Below are 7,381 nucleotides of genomic sequence, written 5' to 3' on the forward strand. Positions count from 1 at the left end.
TAATTCAAAAATAAAAATAAAAATTGATAATTAATAATTTGTTTATCCGTAACTAATAAAAATTTAAATAAATACACATTACGTCTAGGACTGTTTGTTTTGGGGGAGGTAAAAACTGTGTTGATTGTTAGAAAAGTGAGAATAAAGAATATTGGAAAATAAATCTATAGTTTTTTTTTTTTTTTTTGAGAACAAATAAATAAATAAATCTATAGTTATGAATGCGAAAGGGTAGTCGTCCCTAATTTCGTTGGAGCAGTGTCTTTTATATTGACGTAGTCTTGAGCCACTTTCTTCTGTCTCTCCCACACACACCACACACACTTAATTTCGAGATATGTAAGCTGCTGCCACCGCCACCGCCACCGCACCACCGCCGCCGCCGCCGCCGCGGCATTTACAGCCACTAAAGGAGGCGTCCAAAGGGATCGCATTGATCCCAACTCAACAATTTCACTATATTCTTTTCTTTTGCTTTTTTTATTACCATCTTCTTTATATATTTAGTATTCATATATTTTGGATCATGCTATCTCTTTGGATTCATCCTTTGGTAGCTCCTCACATGGAGATCTGGTCAAGATCATGCACCAAAACGACGTCGCTGGATTTGTGTTTATGGGTCTCAATGTTTGCTGCTAAACTCTACCTCTCGATATATCTAAACAAATTAATATTACCAAGTAAGTATTTCCATCTCACTCTCTCTCTCTGGAATACAAGTTCATTTTATTTTATTTTATTTTTTTCGAGTTGAAAAATGAATGAAATTGTTAAGTAGAAGTATTGGTGAGGAAGATCCACAAATTTGGTGACAGAATTTACTCTTACAAGTTGTTTGGTTCTAGCTAATTTGTGTAGACAATATTTCTTCGTCCGTATACTGTTATTTTTTAGCGGTAAGAACTTAGTATAATTTTCATTGTTAATGAATCAGTTGAAATTTAAATTGATTTAGAAGCTGTAAAAGGAAACAGTAAATTAAGGTTAGAGTTCTGAAGAAGACTTTAAGGTTTCTTTTCAATTTCAAAAAAAAAAAAAAGTTTCTTTTCTTTTGTTTCCTTTATAAATCAATTCTTAATTCTTAATTGGTTACGATGTTTGCGCGCGCGCACAATCTCATGTATATAATTATATATATAATCTATATATATATCTATATTATATTAAAGAGACACTTCAATTTGAAATTAATTTTAAATTAAATTAATAGCAAATTTAAAATTTTGGGTTAAATAAAAAATAGATAATCTATTATTTATTAAAATTACATAATTCATTTTAAAAACTTTGAATGATCATAATATAAAATTCATTTTAAATTTAATTCTTATTTATTATATTTCAAATTAAAGTTCTTATTATGATCTTTGCATATGAAACCCTCGGTCCTCTAAATAGCTTTCTAACTTTTCTTTTCGTACTGGCCTCCAAAAAACTTTCATTTCTATTTTTAGATTATATTACATCACTACTAATATTTCATTTACTCTTACTTATCACATTTTCACTTTTTTGTCTTAAAACTCATTCTCTTCCCAACTAAAAAGTTATTTAGGAAATAGAGAGAGTATATTTTTAGAAACAAAATAATACAATATTGATAGTGTTTAAACAGTAGAATCAAGAAAATAAAGAAGAGAAAAAAAAAGTATTCACATTCTATTTAAAATTAAAAATCAAACTCAGTTACACCTAGTGGTGCAAGATTAACGTCTACTATTTTTTTCCCAAAAATCTTCCACTAACTTGATTTTGTGGTATAAAATATGTAGAATAAATAATCAAAATAACTAATTACCTATATATATATATATATGTGTGTGTGTGTGATTTATATAATTTATATCTAAATATATACTGGTTATATATATATATATATATATATATATATATGTGATTATTATATATATATATATATATAATAATCACATATATATACATAATTATATTTATGTATATGTTTTGTGATATTTGTCTTTTTCTTTACATTTAAATTATTAATAATAATTTTAATTATACAATAATTTTATTATTTCATTAAGCAGTAGATTCAATTCAATTATTTTCATTGAAACTAAATTAAATGTCACACTAGTATATATTTATTAGAACATTATCATTGTTTTACAGCACAAACATAATCATTTTTTGTAAATATTATATAATTTTATATGTACATAATAATTTTATATTAAAAATATAAGATATCTCTTATTTATTTTGTGAGAATAAAATAAAAAATAAAATTGAAAATATATTATGTGTACATATATATATTACTAATAGGGTTAATTTCATATAAATTATTGAACTTTCAACAAATTCTCATTTTGCATACGAACTTTAAAATCTTTATTACAATTACTCAACTATTAATTTCTTCTCATTTTGCATATTTGTCCATTTTTCGGCCAAACTTTGGGCCTAAAATGATGTCGTTTCCATCCAACTATACACATTACAACGTCAGTTTTATTTTTCTACACGATCATATTTATGCTATACAAGCATATTCATGCCAAGTGAGTATATTTATGCCATGTTATGATGATGAAAAATGGACAAATATGCAAAATGAGAAGAAATTAATAGTTGATTAATTTTAATAAAGATTTTAAAGTTCGTATGCAAAATGAGAATTTGTTGAAAGTTCAGTAATTTATATGCAATTAACCCTAACTAATAATATGTTAAAAAGGAAATTTTGTCAATCAAACAATTAAATTTATAACTTTAAGTTATTTAAAATATTAAAATGATAAAATATGATAATATTTTGTGTGCCTATATATATATATATAGAAGTTCCAATAAGAACCACTAAATAAAATAAGAACGGAGAATTAATCATTTTAAGTCATTCGATTATCAAGATCTATGGTGGATGAATGCAGAAGCTGGGTTCGAATCCTGAAAGGAGCAAAAAATTTATTTTTTTCGAATGCAGTAAATTTAATAGCAGATGCATTAATTTGTATATAGCAGATGCAGTAATTTTAATGATTCTAATGTTCTCACAAAAATTGTGGTTCTCACTAGACCGTATCCTCTATATATATATATATATATATATATATATATATATATATATGTGTGTGTGTGTGTGTGTGTGTGTGTGTAAAAATTCGTGTATATAGAAATTAGAATCTCACAACAAATTTAAGTAATTATTTATTTATGTGGCCCAAATGTATTCTCGATCGAAAAAGAAAATGACTTGAATTGTATATATACATATTTTAATATATTTTTTTGAAGGGACATATTTTAATATTTTAATTATGCACTTTTGGTTTTAAATACTACTGTTCCAATAATTGAAATAAACTAATGAACTATACTTTATATTCATATATGTACTTAAATTAAGTGGTTATGATATTTATATAAATATTTGTAATAAAATTAATATTTTATGTTGTATTTATACTTTTTTATCTCATAATTCAGTGAGCATTTATGTTACATATATAATATAAAAATATTTTTTTGTGTATTACGCGGATACCGGTATACATATATGAAAATTCTTATTTATCTTGGATATAGTGTATAGAATGACTGCACATATAGTTTAGCATGCTTCTCGCCTTCTCCCATTATATTTCTGCAAAAGTAAACATTAAATTCTTGAATATTCTAGTTAATGTGAAAAAGTATTTTCACCATATATCTCTCGCTTCTTGTTAAAACGCTTCTCCATATATATAGGTTGAGGGACCTTTCAAATCAAAGATTAGTGTAAAGATTAGTGTATGAGTGAGTTTTTATATTTCTTTTATAATACTAATAATTTTTAAAATCTAAATATATTTAAAATAAAGAAAAATCGTTTTCGTATTTTGGATGAAAAAACAATGAACGAAAATGATTGTTTATATATACAGCTGTCTAGCTGTAAAATGACAATCTAGTTACATATTTAATTGTTCCCTACAATCAGGTTGGTCCTAATTAAGAATGTCTAAATTATGTAGGATCTAGTCTGCCTGCAGATTATTCACTTGCATGTGTTACGGTGAAGAAAAATTAAATTGCCTCTTATAAGTTCCTTTTTGTCTCCACCTTAAAATTATAGATTAAACCATATTATATAGACTGTTTAGAGAGCAAGATTAATTCTCTGTGAGTAGTTAATTAATTTATTCCAAGTTTATCAAACATAAAAATACAGATAATTTTGTTCTATAGCATATATTATAAGATAAATGCTCCATGATTCCCCATTACGTAAAATCTTCAAATTTTTACAATTAATTAAATAAATTATATGAATCCCATTAGGTATAGTTATTGAATTTACCTTATGTTAAAGTAGCTGAAACGGCCACAGATTTGGCATATATAAAAGAGTTGAAACCACATGGTATTGAGGACTTTATTTAGAATCCAAGGCAAGTAAAATAAAAAATAATAATTAATGATCTCTACTTTGAGTGTCCCAAAGGAAAGGGAATCATGGTACATGTGGTGAGAACTTATGGAAAAAGAAGTCATTTTTAACATAACTCTTTGTGTTGAAATAAAGCTAACATCTATGAAACCTTCTCATCACATGACCCCAACTTCCAACAAACCACTATTCAATCTTTGAACTTTATACACCAATTCATAATTAGGATGCAAGAATTTCATATACCACATTATATTCAAGACTTAGAAGATGCAAGATTTTCATATACCGGCCCCATTATAGTCAAGACTACATATATATGTACAATGTTGATCTTTTTTATTTTCTTTTTAACATAGATGAGGTAGTTTTAATTAGTCTATTCTTAGATTATAGTTAACTTTGATATGTTGTGCCCGAACTTAAAAATATATATTACAGATATAGTCTATACTTATTTCCGTTGTTCACTTAATAACTCAAATCAAAATTTCTGGTCAACTTAAGCTAATGTGTCTTCAAGAAACATGCATCGAAACCAATGAAATGCCTACAAACAATTTGAAAATGCTAAGAAACCAACGAAAACTATCTTAAGTTGCTCGAAAATTGTGTCTCGACCTAGTAAGTGAACAACAGAGATAAGTATATATGCTATATTTATCATAGCATTGTGCTATGATAAACAGTCAATATTGGATCCAAGTTAAGAGTATAATTTAAGAACATGACTTTGAATTAATTAGGGTATCAATCTTTTAATTAATCTGTTTTATGAGGAGCTGCTAATTTGTTGTAGGACAAGGGTACGGATTAGAATTGATGATTGTGGAGAGAGAGGGGTGTTGGTGTTGTCAGGTGAAATGAAAGAATTTTGGACAAGAAACTATAGGAGAAACAATGGTTTCAAAATGGGAAAATATGTAGGCCAAATGTCTGCCTCGTGGACTACATTTTATATATGTAAAGGACATGCATACAAACACATATATTGCCTTATTCTGTCTACCAACAATTCAAACTCATGTCGACCCCAGTTGCAATTTCCACTGCTTCCACCTTTATCCAAACTTCTAATTTTCTTACCCTTTCTAACCTCCATAAATATTATATTTATTTACACACACCCCAACTCTAAGTGTAGCAGAAATTTTGGACGCTTACATGTATGAAACTTTTTAATTATTTAAAGAGAATCTTTTGAAGTTAATATTCAGCCTATTATGTCTATATTGAATTTTAAGTTAACCTATCTACACATTTAGATTCATAATATTACTAGTAATTTCTTAGGCTAATGAACTGCAATTTAGTGATCTATGCATTATGCCAATTTTGATTCATAGTATTATACTAGTCTCGCTTGGGCTTATTCACTGCAATCTAGTGATCTGCTAAATTATGCCAAGAGCTCTTAATATTTCACTGTATTTTTTTTGGTAAATAAAAATTTTATTCACGCACGAGGAGTGCAACTCAAAAACAAGATTCACAGTTACATACGGATAAAAAGAGCCAAATTACAACAACCTAAGGCAATAAGATGGATTACAAATCCATTAATCACTCAAACTATAACAAGCAACACTAGGAGATAGATTTGATACCCAAAACCAAAACTTCACTTTAATCATCTAGATAAGGTCCTCGTAGCAGCTCGACGAGTTATTGAAAACTATCGTATTTCGATGAATCCATAAGTTCCATATAACACAAATCTAAAGAGCTTTCCACCAATCCATCAAACTTTTCTTCCTTGCAATTCCCAAATAATGCAAAAAGTGACAAGACAGAGTATCATGCCCGACATAATAAATACCAAACCAACTATAACACTTGACTCAAACTCTATATGCAAACAAACAGGAGAAAAATAAGTGTTCAACAAATTCACCTTGCGTCAGCATCTGTCATCATCAAGCTCGCATATCACACCCCTTTTCAATAGATTTTGCCGTGTTGAAATTCTATTTTGAAGAAGTTTCCAACAAAATGAGCTTGCCTTGCTTGGAGCAAACTTGCACCAGATATTTTTCAGATTTTCATCTGCCAATCTTCCTTAACTTGCTCTCTTTTTGATCTCCAAATAAGCCGACTTCGAGGAGTAAATTTCATTACTTTCTGCAGCCCACGTCCAGCCATCCTCTTAGTTTTTAGTTGGCTTGAACCTGTTAATAAGAGAAATTAAACGAGCAAATAATTCTTTCTCCCACTCAAATAAATTCCTCCTCCATTTCCACGCCTACTCCCACAGATTATCAATCCATTTTCCTTTATCTTTGAGGCAAATTTCCTTATCTACTGCTACTCTGAATAGCCTATTAAATCCACTAACGAGGCTGGTATCACCTAACCAAACATCATGCCAAAAGCTTGTATTACCTCCATCCCCAATTCTCTTTTTGATATTTTCCTCAAACCAAGTAGCAGAGGGAATATGTTTGCACAAATCTCTCCCCCAAACTGATCCTCTTCCCAACTCCCAATGTCTCATCTCCCCTACATTTCTCCCATTCACTCCTCTCACCTTATATTTTGAAAATAAGACCTTACACCATAGAGAATCAGTTTCCACTCTCAATCTCCAACCCCATTTTCCCAGCAAACTCTTATTAAACCATTCTACATGTTTGATTCCTAACCCCCCCTCCCCAATCTCCTTACCCCAAAGAAAATCTCTTTGAAGTGTGATAATTTTTCTGATCATCTAAGACGGATCACGAAAAAACGAGAGATAGTAAATAGATATGTTAGACAACACCGACTTTATCATAACAATTCTTCCACCAAAAGAAAGATGTTTGTTTTCCCATCTATTCAACCTTCTTCGTATGGTGTCAAACACGGGCTGCCACATTGCTTCTTTTCTTGGATTGGCTTCAATCGGGACTCCAAGATATTTGAAGGGCAAAGAGCCTACTTTACAGTTGAGCTCCACAGATAATTCCTCCAATTCTTTCTCTGAAATATTAATTCCTGCCAAGA

General features: G+C 29.1%; 1 long non-coding RNA gene across 1 annotated transcript; it reads left to right on the plus strand.

Annotated features, from left to right (window-relative positions):
- Positions 1-216: 216 nt before the first annotated feature.
- Positions 217-5,520, plus strand: LOC131019985 (uncharacterized). The gene is made up of 2 exons (XR_009100565.1): positions 217-683; positions 5,196-5,520. It is a non-coding gene; the product is annotated as an uncharacterized LOC131019985 (long non-coding RNA).
- The last annotated feature ends 1,861 nt before the right edge of the window (positions 5,521-7,381 follow it).

Source organism: Salvia miltiorrhiza, chromosome 4 (assembly GCF_028751815.1).
Source record: "Salvia miltiorrhiza cultivar Shanhuang (shh) chromosome 4, IMPLAD_Smil_shh, whole genome shotgun sequence".
Classification (NCBI taxonomy): domain Eukaryota; kingdom Viridiplantae; phylum Streptophyta; class Magnoliopsida; order Lamiales; family Lamiaceae; genus Salvia; species Salvia miltiorrhiza.